Source organism: Falco punctatus (assembly GCF_963210335.1).
Source record: "Falco punctatus genome assembly, chromosome: Z".
NCBI classification, from domain to species: domain Eukaryota; kingdom Metazoa; phylum Chordata; class Aves; order Falconiformes; family Falconidae; genus Falco; species Falco punctatus.
Window position 1 is genome coordinate 37,005,567 of NC_137586.1, and position 16,322 is coordinate 37,021,888.

General features: G+C 43.1%; 1 protein-coding gene across 4 annotated transcripts in view; it reads left to right on the forward strand.

Annotated features, from left to right (window-relative positions):
- The first annotated feature begins 865 nt into the window (after nt 1-865).
- Nucleotides 866-16,322, forward strand: part of DENND4C (DENN domain containing 4C) — a 77,123-nt gene continuing 61,666 nt past the window's right edge. For 3 of the 4 annotated variants that reach the window (XM_080372865.1, XM_080372868.1, XM_080372867.1), the window contains exon 1: nt 866-1,024. The gene's annotated coding sequence lies outside the window, so the exon portion shown is untranslated. Of the gene's footprint in view, nt 1,025-1,066; nt 1,687-16,322 lie in introns of those variants that run through there. The other variant, XM_080372866.1, reaches the window with a different exon arrangement.

A 16,322-nucleotide genomic window follows, 5' to 3' on the forward strand; every position in this document is an offset into this window, starting at 1 on the left:
CCGATGACTGCACTGTCCCTTAAATGGCTTTCAGTAGCTCCCAGTACAATCATCTCCGTAATTTTTCCAGGAACTGAGGTTAGACTAACAGGTCTGTAGTTTCCCAGTTCTCCCCTGGTGCTCTTCTGGTAAACTGGAATAACGTTGGCTAGCTCCCAGTCAGCGGGGACCTCCCCAGGCTCCCAAGACCTTTGGCAGATGATCAAGAAGGTTCTTGCTGTAACATCTGTTAGCACCTTCAGTACTCTGGGATGAATCCCACCAGGCTCCATGGACTTGCGAACATATAGCTGATCTCTTGTGACTTTAATGACATGCACCCCTTGCCTGTCCGGGGCCCAGGCATGTCCCACAGCTCGTCTATCCCACTAAGCTTCTCCTTTCAGAAAAAGCGCCAAGTAGCAGGCGGGTAAGGAGAATCACACAGGGAGCAAGCGGCCTTTTCTGGGCAGATGGCTGTAATGACCTGAAGAGTCAACTTTCTGGTAGGTCTTCTCGTACAAACAAATATCTTACGGAAGCCGGGGCGCAGGCCAGCACCAGCCGGGGCTGGCACCTCACAGAAGCCTACCCTTCACCTCGCTGCCTGCCCGGCAGGCCCCCCGGGCCACCCCGCCCCCCGCCTCCCCGCTGCGGGGCGCAGACCGCCACGCAGGTGCCCGGGCCGCTGGACCCGGCCGGCCGAGGCTGCCGCGCTGCCGGGCCTCCCCGGCGCAGCCTGGCCGACGGCTGCCGCCCGCGGGCGCCCCCTGCCCGCAACAGCCACCCCGGCCGCGCTGCGTGCCCGCTCCCCTGCCCCGCCGCCACCGCCTCCTTTCGGGGCGGGCCTAGACCCGCCTGTAGGCGTTTGAGGGGGAGAGAATAACATGGTGGCCGCTTCCTCCCCAAACAGGAGCGGCGGCGGGGTCGGCGGTTCCTGAGGAGGAGGCGGACGCGGGGAGCAGCTCCGGGCCGGGAGCACCGCGACCGCTGGGGCGTGCGAGGGGCGCCCGGTGGCGGCTGTCGGCGGGCCGGCCGGCGGCAGGTGAGCGGCCGCGGGAGGCAGGCAGGGAGGCAGTGAGGCAGGGAGGGAGGCAGTGAGGCAGGGAGGGAGGCAGGGAGGGAGGCAGTGAGGCAGGGAGGGAGGCAGTGAGGCAGGGAGGGAGGCAGTGAGGCAGGGAGGCAGGCAGGCAGGCAGGGAGGGAGGCAGGCAGGGGGCCTGACAGGCAGGCAGGGAGGCAGGCGGGGAGCGGGCGCTGGACCTGGCGCCTTGTCGACTTTCGGCCGCCCCCTCCTCGGGGAGCGGCGGGAAGCCGGCACTTGGGCGGGGGGAGCCCCCCCGCGCCTCCCGGCTCGCTGGCCCATTCCCTCTCCCACCTCCGGAGGAAACTTCCTTCCTCGCCAGAGAGGGAGGGAAGTTTGGGGTGTTTCCCTGACGCTGAGTCCGTCCCTGGGAAGGGCTTCTGCCCTGCCCTGGTAAAGCCTCTGCGCTGGGGCCAGCCCTTACCCCGCACAGCGCGGTGCCGGGAGGGCGAAGGCGCTTTCTGAGCTTTTTAATCTTATTATCATGATTATTGTTGAGTTCCCTGCCCCCGTCCGCCGCGGCCGTCCCTCGGGAGCGCCAGGCCCTGCGGGCAGCGGTGGGCCCGCCGCGGCCGCCGGCGGAGGAGCGGCAGCGGGGCACGGCGCAGGTGGCAGGCGCTGCAGGTGAGTCCACGGGCTGCTCCCTCCTTTATTTCTCCATTTTTCTCTCCCTTTCCCTCTCCGGCTCCTCCCCTAGGCTGCGGCGTCAGCCGCTTTAACCCTTGCGGGGTCGGAGGCGAGGCGAGCGGCAGCGGGGCCCGCGGCGGAGCGTTGGCCCTTGCGGGCGCTCGGGCCTTGGTCCGCGCCCGCACGGAGATGGCGAAGTAGCGGCGTCGGGGCTGTTGGAAGGGTGTTTGAATAGCAGGGGTCGTCCCTTCCCTCCGCGCTCTGCTAGCCGGTGGCAGAGGCACCATTACCAATAGTCGTGCTGTGTTTTGGAAGCTGATCGTATTGGTAAGACGTTGTAAAACTTAGTTTAGTTCTGCCGATTGAAAAAAAGGAAAAGCTAGGGCCGTAACTCTTCATCAGCCTCTACTATCATCTGAGGATATGTGATGTGTCTTTGCTGCGTGACCAGATAACCTCTGTAGCAACTGGATCTGGTGATATGCTAGGGCCTTCGTTTGTCAAATAGGGAAAAATAGTTGCAGAAGCTGTCAGAAGCTTTAAATGTGATGTAAGCTGATTAACTCTGCTGTTAATGCCAAACATGATCTTCCAAAGCACCCCAGTACAACTTAATATATCGTGATGCCACAATCTTAGAAAGGGTGCAAAAACTGAAAGAAGTTGTATTAAATATAAATTAAATGCCTGTTTTGTAACTGTCTTTTTAATGCCATTTTCTCTTTTGGCTGTTACGGTTGAGCATGTTACAAACATGGACTGTTGTGCTGATTTCAAACTTAATGCCTGTGGCTAAACTTTTAGATCTCCTGAGCTTTTAGCTTGTAAACAAACTAGACATTTGATCTTTTTTTCTGTAAGCTCTGTTAGTGTGACTTCTGTAGTATGTCTTGTCTTATTGTGATGTTTTTAACCAAGCTAAATTGAGCCTGTACATGGACACATTAGTAAAAATAAAATTATTTATTTTTAGTTACTTTTGTTGGCTGTTTTCTTGTGTAGACTAAACACAAAGTTAGTAAAAGTTACTGCATCACTTCTTAAGGTAGCATGTTAGAATACAGCACTGAGTGTTCTCTGCGTTCTTGGGGAGAAAAATAATGACGGGATGTAAATCACTTCATAACTATTTGGAAAATGAAAGGGGTTTTATTTGTATTTTTTTATGAAAAGCAGTCATGACCAAACTTAGTGATTAACCAGACTTACTAACCAGACTAGCATCTGTATTTCAAATGCTTGAAACAAAGGATACAAACTAAAAATAGCCAAAACTGTTAGATAGCTTGAGAATGCTTTTAGTGTCAATGTGACTGTAAGTATTTTTTAACAATTTTTTTTTAATACTTGGCCGACAAGCTGCTTTTTGCCATTCCAGTGGATATGAAATGCTAATTATGCGTTCTGTTTTGGGGAGCGCAATGAAAGAGTTCAGCAGAAACCAGAAATGTAAATATTGGCTTGCGGACATGACTTCTGACTTCTATGTTAAAACGCTTAGTGGCACACATAGACACTTAGTACTGCTAAAATCTAAACTATTGGGTATTATTTTTTTAAATTATTTTAAGTATGTAAGAAAATCCCTATCTTAATTTATAAGTATGTTATGTTTGGTTGTTACTTTTTAGGTTAAGGTTGGGCACTGTGTAGCCCAGAGTGAACCTAACGAGATTTTGGACCAAGTCTTACTGTTTGTTTTCTTGTTTGAAGATGGTGTGTGATTACTTTCCAATCAACTTTTGTATTTTTTTGAATGAAAGCCATCAAACTTGAGCAAAATTGGGATATCCAAATGGTGATACGGATAGCATCCCGCTGATTTAAAATGTGTGAATTCTCATTTGGAGTAGCAGTGCGATGTATTGTTGAAATACAGTGCTTGAAATGGTATCTTTTAAAGCTTGGTTCTTTCTTAGGTCTGTCTCTGACCAGTGGAAAATTGAATTTCGAATTCAACCTTGGTTTGCTTTAAGGACAAAAAAGTTCCTGTGTTAGCCTTGATGCATGCATCTGGGTTTGCTTAAAAGTACAACAGGAAAAAAGTCTCAGTAGAATGCGGTAGGCAAGGTATATTTCCAAAGTTGTAAGAGGAAGGTAATGTAGTCTTTCAACTGTTATGTAAGATCAGATCTCTTATTAAGCTTTCAGATAAATGTCAATGGCAGCCATAGGCGCAGAGCAGTATGCTAAAGACTGATAATGTTTGGTGATCTTAATGTTTTCATGTAGCAGTGCTTCCTTTGTTGGCTTGCATAGCCTTCTGACTGAAATAACAACAAAAAGCACCTGTAACCTCTAAATCTGGCATCTTTTTGTTTAGAGGTACCTTGCACTGTAAGAATCTTTCTGGTAGAACTTTCCCCACCCCCCCCTCCCCGTGCTTGCTAGTCATCCCAAGGCATGGATCACTCCCTCCTGTTACCCAAATCTGGGTTCTTCACCCGGTGTGCAGGAGCCGGTCCACACACAGAGCGGAGATACTTGTTCATTGCCTGTCTGCACAGCAGCAGGTGCTGGGTGGTAAATCCACAAAGCTAGCACACCCCTTAACACGTAGCAAAACTTTTTATACGCTTTGAACAATTGCTTACAAATACGTTTAGCCACACTTGTTTCTCACTGGTTCTTACAAGTCTTGTCTCCATTTAAAGGTACAGTGTTCGTTTTTTCACCGTGCATGTTCTGTGGGGAGGGGGCTTTGTTATTAGGGGGTTCTCTTTGCTCCAGGGTGGATCTTTTAGTATGCAAATTAGGATAGTTTACAAGTAGTTCCAGTAATTATCTGTTTGGTCTTATTAACCATTTGGTTCTCCTCGAGCTTATCCGGTTGCACCCCATCTTGAGGTATTTATGATGTCTATTCCTTCTCCCGAGGCCATGTTTTGTTAACTGTTTGTAAGGATTTAACTAACGTGCTCTGTTTTTCAAATTCATTCTTGTTGTTCACTATAGATATTTGTATATGTAGATATTTACTTTTTTCTCCCCCTCTCTTTTCCTTCTTTAAATAATTCTTATATCGCCACTTTCTTGAATAATGTTCAGGATGCTGAAGATCATGGTGTAGGTGACCTCTGAAATAGTTCATAGGGATCATTGTCATAGTTACTAAATTGCTCCCCATGTGAGTTGCCAGATAGTTGTCCATTACTACTTATTTCAATCTGAAAATGAGAATCAGTTTGCTGCACTGTGCAGTATGAGACCTGCTTTCCTCCTATAGTGCTTCAAACTGTAAACTGAAGTCTTTGGATTTTTAGATGTACTTTTGAGCTTACATCTTGCTACAAAAAATCATCCCTCTCTCAAAATTGTAGCCCTCAGTTACACAGAAATGTGATGCTGCTTCTTTCTTGTTGGATAAAAAGGTGGTGTTGCTGGGAATACTCCACCCCGACAATGATCATGAGAATGCCTGCTTTCTGCAGATTTGTGGAGCTGAAGGCTTACAATTCAGACCTCTGTGTTGTTGAAAGTGAGTTAGTTCAAGACTGTTTCTGGTCTACAACATGGGTTCTGGTGGAGTGTGACTGTTTCATGTTCAATTATTCTTATGACTGCATCTGTCACACAATGTGCACATACAGACTTATGTATTCTAAGGTTCCAGGAATACAGTTACACTGCTCTGCATTCCGAGGTGGAACAGAGCAGAAAATTTTGTCTTGGTTAGTATCTCACTCTAGTCCTTTGTTTCTGCTTACAGGCTCTTCGAGGATATAAATGTGGTCCTGATGTTTACTGTTTGCTTTGGCAGATAGGAAACTTGGAAACAGTTTTCAGAATAACAAAGATTATAATGAAATTCTGAGTTTATGTATGTGACTTTTTTTTTTTTTTTGAAGAGCAGCGAACTCGAGATTGTTGATACAGGGAACAGTAAAAACGTACTCATGATTTCTTGCCTAAAGGTTGGCTTGCCTGTCATTAAACATTCCATTTGCTTTGTTTCAGTTAAATGCAGTGAGCCAGTTTTGCCTTATTCTGCTTTCATCTTACATTTTGTGACACTTGAGTTCCTTTCCTTTACTCTCAAAACCTTTCTAAAGAGACTTGATGTTTTTAAAGCATCAACCAAGAGCCTGTGTTTTTTCTGTCTAAAAGATGTTAAGAATAAATCGGGGATTGACTTGCAAATTAAGTTGTTCAGTTCTGGCAGCAAAAGCCGAGTTTACAATTACCAGTCTCCGAAGTAGCAGAAGCTTTCTTCCTCTTGAAAGTGTTTTCCAGTTGTGAACAAATTGTAGCTCTACTACAAAATGTAGCCATTTTTCATCAGAGGCAAGGAACCCCATGTTCTTGCTTTCTTTCTGAACCTACACATTTCAGCAATAGCTTTTGCCTTTATAATTAATTACAGCCTTTGATCAGTAATGCTTGAGCTGAAGTCTAGTCACTGGTGCATTCTTCAGTGCTCCTCTTCCCTGTTATACCCTGCAAATCTTTGACGTTGAAGCATTGTGTGACTGGTGAAAGCAAGTGTTGTTTGGTGGGTTTTTTTTTACTTTTTTTTTTCTTTCTTTCCCCTGTTGGGCTACCCAGTGCTGCTATTCCTGGTGTCACATAACATGGCTCCAGCCTTCTTTGTTATTCTCTGGGGAAGAAACTATACTCTCACTGAGATAAGAAACCTGACATAGGTAGAAGTCTTGCAAGTAAGATATCCTCCAGGCATGTCTATATAATGTGTAAACTATATCTTTCTTCTTTGAGAAAGGATAAAAGTGCAGATGAAGTTGGGAGAAAGAGAACCACAACTAGAAAGCAGCTACCTAGGAGCAACGTATGAAGAAAAAGTAGTTCAAGCACTTAACTAGTGTTAGAAATCAAGGCATCTATAGCTATATAGTTAAGCCCTGAAACTTCTATAGGATATCCATACTTTGTCTAAGAAAAAATTAAAGGAAAAACACACTGCTGAGTCACAGCAACAGATCATCCAGTCAGTTACTCTAATCATTGAATGGAACTATTGCAAAATATTAAAACCAGTGTGGCCAGTTCTCAACAGTTGATCAGCCATCCATCCTTGGGAGTAACAGCAACAGCAACCGCTAGCCTAGTCTATGGAGTCATTTATACCTATGCCTTCATTGTTTTCTTGATGCTTAATTTCTCCCAGTAACTTTTTAAGCAATGAGTGATCCTAATGAGAATGTAAACTGCTGGTTATCTAGGTTTAAGTGGCAGAAAATTGTTGTGTTTGAGGTTAATCTGAACTTACGTACACTGAGGGGGGCTTGTTTGTTTGTTTTTTTAAGGCATGAGCAATATATTTTGCAGGTTTCCTTAAATCATAAAAAATGTGTTTTTGCAGAGGAAATAATTTCAAGGATCTGGAGAGCCTGAGAAATGTTTTATGTACATAAAACATACGTGTCTTATACCTGTTAAGCTTCTGAAATGGCCAAAGATGTGACTGAAGAGAGGTATTGACAAGTTAGTTTTAGCCTAGGGAGACCCATCTTTCTTGGCTCCCTTCTTCCTCTGTTATCCACCACTTTTTAGGGGCTAATTCCCAATGAAAGCCTGACTTCAGATGCCTTCAGTTATCATTTGAAGCTCCACTTACACTTCTTGTAGAAGGAACCTAGGAAAGCTAACCATGTGAAGTTAAGTTTAGTTTTCCCAATAGATCCCACAAATATCTACAAATAAAATTTGGAATTGGCAGGAGGAGGAAGAGTACAAGTAATTTTCTTGTAAGCTTTCTAAGTCATGAACCACTGTGATGTGTAGATCTGGTTTGTTAATGAATGGGTTGTATGCCTTTTATTGGTCACATCCAGGTTTGTTTTCAGTTCTGAGTATTAAAGGCTAAGCAGGACAGAAAAGAAAACTTCCAAACTGCCTGAACATGTTACTGTTTACTCAAAGTTGTGATGAAACCAGAAAAAGCAAGTCCGTATCTCCTATGAATTGCTTACTTGACTCAAATCACCAGTTAGAATCACCAGTGAAAGACTTAAATTTCTTCTGACACTAAATTCTTGCATAACCTTGGGGATGCATCCTTACTTGTTATGTTCTTCTTTCAGTTATGCCTTAGGCTTTAAGTAGTAATTCTCCCTGTGTAAGACTGTGTTTTGTTACTTGAATAAAGTATAAGCATACCACTGAATTTTTCCAGTACTAATAAACCAGTTGTGTTGGTGTAAGAAGATCACAAGTCATAAACAGAACAGTCTGCAAATGAAAAGTTGGTTTTGCTGGTAGTGATGTATTTACACAGGGGCTTATACCAGAATACCTGTATGTCTCTGAAGAGCAGGATTATTCTGTGCACTCCTGGCCTGTGCAGGTACAGTTCTAGGAATAAACCAAATCTACATTATGCATAAAACAAGGAATATGTTGTTCAGGATTTGGTAGACCAAGTAGAAAGTTTACCTTTGAAAAAAGGCACAGTATGTGACCCACGCTTTCTTAAAAAGGGAGTGTCATTTTGAACTCTGATGTGTATACTTTGCTGCATTTGTGCTTTGAACTTTTTTTTGTAGGCATCATCTTGTAAGATAATTATATATGAAAGCCTTAAGTTCCTTTGGGTTATGATGACTCATTCACCATGAATGTAATGACTAATGTGACATTTCAGTTTATTTTAAAGAAAACATAACAAATCCTGCACAAAGACATTTACAGCTTTTCTTCTGTGTGATTCAGATGTACAGTGTATGCACAGTTCATCTCAAAACCTCTTATTCTTAGTGTCTTTGATCTAACTAATTCTGTAGGGAAAAAAAATATATCTTATTAAATATAAGTCACTCCTCTAACTTTAAGCTGGTTTCCTAGCTATATTAACAGCCAGATGAGGCACAAGTATGAGAAGGGAATCTGCTGTGAGCCTCTAGTGTGTAAACGCCTCTTCTTGTACCTTTGTAAAAATTTCATCCTTAATTGGTATGCTTGCTGCATTGAACATCTGAGTTGAAAGCATTTGAGTTGTCCACATTGGTATGTGCAAATTATCTTGTATCACTCCATTTGTATTCCTTCTCCTTTTGTCTGTATGGAGTATTGATGCTGCCCTAGACCTATTAAAAAAAGACAGAGGAAGAATGAAGGTGGGGAGGGGAAGAGCTTACAGGATTAAAAATGTGTTGTTATAGAGGGCTGTGTGATGCCCTTTTTTTTTTTTTTTTTTTTTTTTTTGAGCAGAAACTGAAATGCTCATAGCCTACCTCTCAGGTAAATCTTATGACCATGTGACTGTTGTCCCACTTGCCTCTTCCTAGAGCCAGTAAAGTGTGCAGTGGAGCAGTATCAGTGGAGGAGAATGAGGGTGTTCCACTACTGTATACTTGGGAGCAGATAGTAAGGGCTGGCATACTTCCCCGCCACCCCCCCACCTCCATTCCCCCACCAAAGGAGAAACTGTGCATTCCACTCCACACTGTGCAGGAAAATTAATATAGGGGTCTCAAATGTTTTTTTGCATGCCGCAGCAACTGAGCACTGGGTAGACTTGGCGGGACTGTGCGGTTATGTAAGGTGTGTGGGAACAAACCTTGGGGAAGGATGTCTGTTTGAATTTCCAGACAATTTAGAAAAAGCTGAAATCAGTGATCTAAGTAAATTGGATTAATCCATTCCTAGATGGTTAAATTGGAAGTAGGAATGCTAAACAACTGTGAATTATGCCCACAGTAGTCATAGCCTGCTTTAGGAAACCAGATTTTTCATTTCTAGTGTATTACTATATCAATATAAGCATTACATAATGTTTTGATATATAACAAAAAATGCATAAAACCATGCATAAATAGTGTTTTAAATAGGAAGACAAGTGCATGTGTTAAATTATGACAGAAATGGATGTTGCAAAGAATAAAGGGTAAACATGAACAGCACAACAATATAAACCAGTAAATCAATGTTGCCTTTTTTCTCTTTGCAAAAGAGAGAATGTGACTTAATATTTAAATTTGCTTTCAGAATCCTACCCATAGATAAGTTTTATGCTCTCTGAATGGATAGTTCTCCAGATTGTTAGGCAAGTATGTTGGAGGCTGCTAGTAATGTTGGTGGAAATTTAAAAAAAATATAACCTTTTCTTCCTTTCTCTCTGTTTGTATTGTAACTAAGCAGGTATACTCCTAGCAATGTTCTGACTTAAGGTACTTATTTTCGTGTTCAGAATCTATATAGCTCATTCCAGAAAATCAAGTTTCCTGTAAGTGTTTTGTCTCCACCAGTGTGTTGACTAATACAGTATAGATATTTTAGTGTTAGGTGATAATATTATGCAAACAATAAAAATAGATGTAATGTCAAACTTTACATTTATTTGCCATCTGGTGAGTGGTCAGGTTTCATGACAATCATGGGCTTGCTATTCTGTTTGACAGGTTTTTTTAGTGTTTGAGGAAAATATTTGCCTAAGTGGTACCTTTCTAATGTGTTATCTTTCATGATTATTTTCTTCAGAAGTTCATATAATACACATATCTTTAATATACATCTAATTTGAGATCATTAGACTATTCAGAAGACTGAAATGTGGGCTTGAATAGATTCAGATAGTTCTGAATATATTTATTCAGGAATATAAGTGAGCACAGCAAGAAGCAAGGATTGATAACCAAGGGCTTTTAAGAGGTGGAAGCATAAGTTTCTTTACACATACCGCAGAATTCAAAGGCAAAAAAATTTTGTGATGAGTTTTTGTGTAAAAAGCAGGTGTTCTGGTTGTCTCAAAAGTGACTGAAAATTTTAACATAAAAGGAAAATACAAGTCAGATTTTCCACAGAATGACAAAACTTTATTGTCTGTGGATATAAATTAATTTTGTCAGTACAAACTTAAGCAATATTTTTGTTTATTCTGGAGCAAAAGTTGTAGTCATAGTGAAAATTTTTGATTCATTCTACATGTGTGGTTTCACAGATGCACCATCCACTTGATGACTTTTATTTGTGAATGCCTTTCCATTTCCATAATTTTAAGATGGCTTTACTATCCTTTAGGTGGCTTTGGTCCATTTTATTCTGGCTTTTGGAGTTGTGACTGGACTGGAGTGTGGTTGCATGGGTCCTCTCATGGACATTCTTTAAAATAAATCAGAAGAGATATGAGAGGCAATCAATGACAGTTACTGCACTTTCTTACATTGCCTTAATCCATTTCTCTATTAGCCTTTATCTAGGAATGGGAAGAGTAGCTTAGATGCTAAACAAAGATCTTGTCTTTGGAAAGAGTTTCACTAAAACATCTGACAATACAGAAGATACTTATGAAAGTTGAGGGCTTAAGTTTTCAGGAACCATACTCCTGCCTAAGCTTGTTATGTGTGATTTTTGTTTGTGGTAACTTCATTGCAAGATGACCTGCAACGTAAGTGATGTAGAGGGATCACTTGGAGACCTAACTTGCACTCTTTCTGCATTTGCTACAGATGTGCTAATGCAAACCCTCACTGCAAAAATGTGCAAAAAAAATCAAGATCATGGTATGCTCCATGCAGCATAAAGAGCAAAAAGACAGTTCTTCCTGTAAGGTTCTCGCTGCTGCAACGTAAGACCAAAACCATGAATATTCTAACTGCTGTCAAGCATGCGGTTTGGACTTTTTTAAGCCATCTTGGCAAAAGACAAGTTTCTTAATGAGGAGTTGGCAAGAGGATTAAAAGACAGGCTTGTGGGGTGTTAATAAGCTCCTGCCAAGCTTGAAAAGCAGCTGAGAAAGAATGAAAACGCTGACATGAAACCAAGTGATTTGAGGCTGGTGTCATAGGCCAACCAAAAATGGGAGTAGTCATCTTGATTGCCGGGAAAGGTGTTCAGTGGGGTGGGCACAGGTTGTGAGGCTCTCAAAATGTCAGTGAACCAGCCTGTGTTCGATGTGATAAAGCTGCCAATGGAAATACCTACAGAGAAGAATGACATCTTCCTGCAGTCTGATCTTTTTTTTCCCCAAAAGATAATAATGAGGAAAATCATACTCCTCAAAAACTACTGAATGGGTTTTCCACTGTGGATTTGTGGAGCCCTTAGGAGACAATTTCAAGAAGCATATGGCTGATTGTATTGTAGGCAGCTAACAAAAATGAAATCAAAGCATGATTCAGTGATCTGGCAATCTGTCACTGGAGATTCTGGCAAAATAATTTCAATGCTAATACTTAATTATTTCAATTCTTACTAGAAAGAGAGTATGTAGCTTACTTCAAGTAACATCTTAGGTGTATTTGAAACAGAACATCTCTCCTGTGACCTCCCAAAACCAAACCATAGTCCAGCATCACCCTAACAAAAAAAGGGCACCAAAAAACCTACAACAAGCAATCTAGGAGACTTGGGCTCCCCAAAGGCACTTAACCACCTCACTATTGTGCCTTGACTTTTTCTTCACTGTTTTATTTTTGTTTCAGGCTACTATATTTGGCTCTGTTCCAATGGAGTTTCCAATTACAGAAAGAGTTCTCTAACAAAGAATGTTTCCAGGGCCGCAGATGTTTCACTTATTACATAATACTGAGCATGGCTAACCTTTAAAGCTTGCAACTGGGGCAGTAAGTGCATTTTATAAAGTACTTCCCTTGCTCTGAGAACTATTATTATTTGATTTCTTTCTTGGACTATTTTCTTTGCAGCCTCTGGAGCAATTGCCATCTCCTGTTACGTGAAAGGACAGTTTGGGTACAACAATGATGGAACAAGATTAAACTGGTTTATTAAATGAGTGTATCTGGACTGCTTGATGATTGTCATTCTTCCTTTCTCACATCTTTTCCATTTCTGTTTTCTGTCCTTGGCAATAGAACTTAATTTACTGGTACCAAATTTGCCTTCATTGATTCCAGCTGTTTCTACTCTAGAGTCTGCAGGTCACTTTGGAGTTTGTTTTTTGGCCTCACATGTCTGTAACCATGCCAATTTTTATACTATTGGACAACTTGAAATTACTGTACAATAGGAAAACTTCAGCTTTTGAGTGTGGTAGAAGTAGCTGGAGTTGGGGTGGTTTGGTGATTTATTTTTTTTTCTTATTATTTTTTTTTCCCTCCACATTGCTTTTAGTCTGATTTTAGTCAGAAAAATGCTCAGTTCTGCTTCTGAAGACAAAATCTTAAATTGTTAGTAGTATGCTTTTGTGTCTTTTCTGAATAATTCTGATGTATTAAATATAAAGCTAAAAATTTTTGACTAGTTTCCTCCTTTCCTTTGATTTTTGTTCTAGCAATCCAAGGACTCATATACAGAACAGGAATACATAGAAATTGCAAAGAAAATTCAGGGTAAAGGAGAACAATAATATATTTTCTTTAAGGGCAAAATGTTCTCCATGTGCTTCTAAAACGGGTCTGAAAAGCTGCAAGACTTAACACTGACAAAACTGATCCTTAAGTGACAAACACAGCAGAGAGGACACAGTCTAGGAGGCTCCTGGAGTGTGTGGAAGATAACTTCCTGACAGAGCTGGTCAGTGAGCAAACCAGGGCTGATGCTCCACTGGACCTGCTGTTAACAAACCAGGAAGGACTGCTGGGAATCCTGGGAAGGATATCTTGGGCACAGCGATCATGAAATGATAGTTTTCAATTCTCAAAGAAGTAAGCAGCGGGGGCTCAGCAGAACCATTTCCTTGGGTTTCCAGAGGAAAACTTTGTCCTGTTAAAAGCCTGGTCAATAGAGTCCCTTGGGAGACAGTCCTGGAGGGCCAAGGGTTCCTGGAAGGCTGGACATTCTTCAGGAAGGCATCCCCATGTCCTGAAAGACAAGCTGGTGGGGAAGAAGACCGGCGTGGCTGAACCAGAGAGCTTTGCCTGAAACTCAGGGGAAAAAAGGAGAGGTTACTGCCTTGGGAAGAAGGGGCAGGCAACTCTGGAGGACTATAAGGATGTTGTGAGGTTATGCAGGGTGATTATTAAAGAGGCAAAAGTCCAGCTAAAACTCAGGCTGGCCACTGCTGTAAAAGACAACAAAAAATGTTTTTACACATACATTAGAAACAAAAGGGCGGTCAAAGGTGATCTGCATCCTTTATTGGATGTGAGGAAGGGAACATTGCAACAAAGGCTGAGGTACTTAATGTTTTCTTTGCCTCAGCCTTTAATAGTAAGGCCAGTTACCCTCAGTGTACTCAGCCCCTGAGCTGGAAGGGGGGGACGAGGAGCAGAATGAAGTTCCCGTAGTCCAGGAGGAAACGGTCAGCGACCTGCGGCTCCACTTGGACACACACAAGTCTATGGTGCTGGATGGGATCCACCTGAGGGTTAGTGAGGGAGCCGGTGGAGGAGCTGGCCCAGCCACTGTCCATCAGTTATCAACAGTCCTGGCTAACTGGGGAGGTCCCAGAAGACTGGAGGTTAGCCAGTGTGACACCCATCTACAAGAAGGGCAGGACAGATCTGGGAAACGACGGGCCATTCAGGCTGTCCTCAGTGTTGGGTAAAGTTATGGAGCCAATAACCCTGCGCACCATCATAGAGCACGTGCGAAGACAATCAGGGGATGAGGCCGAGCCAGCATGGGTTTATGAAAGGCAGGTCCTGCCTGATGAACTTGATTTCCTTCTACGACAAGGTGAACCCACCTATTAGGGAAAGGCTGTGGGTGCTGTCTACGTGGACCTTAGTAAAACCTTTGACGCCGTCTCCCACAGCATTCTCCTGGAGAAACTGGCTGCTTATGGCTTGGGTGTGCATACTCTGTGCTGGATTAAAATCTAGCTGGACAGCTGAGCCCAAAGGGTGGTAGTAAACAGTTACATCTAGCTGGTAACCAGTCACAAGTGGTGTTCCCCAGGGCTCAGTATTGGGGCCAGTCCTGTTGCATGTGGGAGAGCAGAAATCAGAGCTTGCGTATCCACACAGCCGGTCCTGTTTAATGTCTTTATCAACAGTCTGGGTGAGGGGACTGAGTGCACCCTCAGTAAGTTTGCAGATGACACCAGTTTAGGGGGGAATGTTGCTGTCCTTGAGGGCAGGCAGGCTGTGCAGAGGGACCTGGGCAGGCTGGAGCGATGGGCCGAGGCCATTCCTGTGAGGTTCAACAGGGCTCAGTGCCGGGTCCTGCCCTTGGGTCACAGCAGCCCCACACAGCGCTACAGGCTGGGGCAGAGCGGCTGGAAAGGGCCTGGTGGGAAAGGGCCTGGGGGTGCTGGTCCACAGCCGGCTGGGCGTGAGCCAGCAGTGTGCCCAGGTGGCCGAGGCGGCCAGCAGCACCCTGGCTGGTACCAGACACGGTGTGGCCAGCAGGGCCAGGGCAGCGATGGTCCCCCTGTACTGGGCACTGGTGAGGCCGCACCTCGAACGCTGTGTTCAGGTTTGGGCCCCTCACTGCAAGAGGGACACGGAGGTGCTGGAGCGTGGCCAGAGAAGGGCAATGGAGCTGGGGAAGGGTCTGGAGCACAAGGCTTATGCGGAGCAGCTGAGGGAGCTGGGGCTGTTTAGCCTGAGGAGGAGGAGGCTGAGGAAGGATCTTATTGTCCTCTACAACTACTTGAAAAGAGGCTGTAGTGAGGTGGGTGTTGGTCTCTTCTCCCAGATAACAAGTGATAGGACAAGAGGAAACAGCCTCAAGTTGTGTCAGGGGACATTTAAATTGGTTAATAAGGAAAAAATTCTTCACCAAAAGGGTGATCAAACGTTTGAACAGGCTGCCCAGGGAGTTGGTGCAATCACCATCCCTACAAGTGTTTGAAAGCCTTGTAGATGCGATGCTTAGGGCACGACTTAGTGGTGGACTTGGCAGTATTAAGTTAATGGTTGAATTTGATGACCTCGAAGGTCTTTTCCAATCTAAATGATTCTGTGATTATATGAAGGTGTATATGCCTTACAAAACTAAAGAAGTACGCCGTATGATTATCACTTATTACAATACTGGATTTGCAAAAGTCAGTTCACTTCACCAGCCTTTCTTCATATGAAGCACACTATTGCATCATTTCAAAGGCTATGGTTTGAAATAGAAAAGGAAAACTACATTGGAAGAGTACACAGACCCGTTTCCCTTTATATGAATGGTGTAGTGGCTCTTATGAAAATGTCAGTAACAAATAACCAAAGAGAGAGCGAATATATGTCTTGCTTAGGCTATAAAGAACTATGGATGTCTTCAGCCATTGTAGAAATTGAAGTGTGAAAAAGATATATTCATTTACCACCTGTGGTGTTTTAGCCTTTTGTCTTTGGTGTGTCTGCTAATTTGATGTTAAGAATTTTTGATTTAATCAATTTATAAAATACAGGTTTTATTTTTCAGCATAACTGTAGAGCTGTGTTTGACATTTTAGGAGCTTAAAACAGAAGTGATTTTGTTCTCATTCATTCACCGTTTGCAGAACCCTTGTGCTCTAAGAACTGCTTTTTGTACAGGTGGAGAAAGAAAAAAAGGGAACTGTTTCACTGAGTTGTTTCTAGGTGTGGTGCCTTTGGTTCTGTAGGAATTTCTTACCTGAGGTGATTTGATGTTCTATTTCTGCTTCTTTCCAACTCTCATGCCCTGATCTATTTGGAATGCTTTAGAATACTTTACCAACAAAGCTGATTACATTAATTTTATGCCTGATTTTTGTTTGGCTGCTGTCAGAAAAAGGTCTGGTACGCAAAAAGGTAGTATAGGAGTCAACATTTTTTTCTTTGAATATGTGTAGATTTGCAACAATTTAGCTGTCTGAC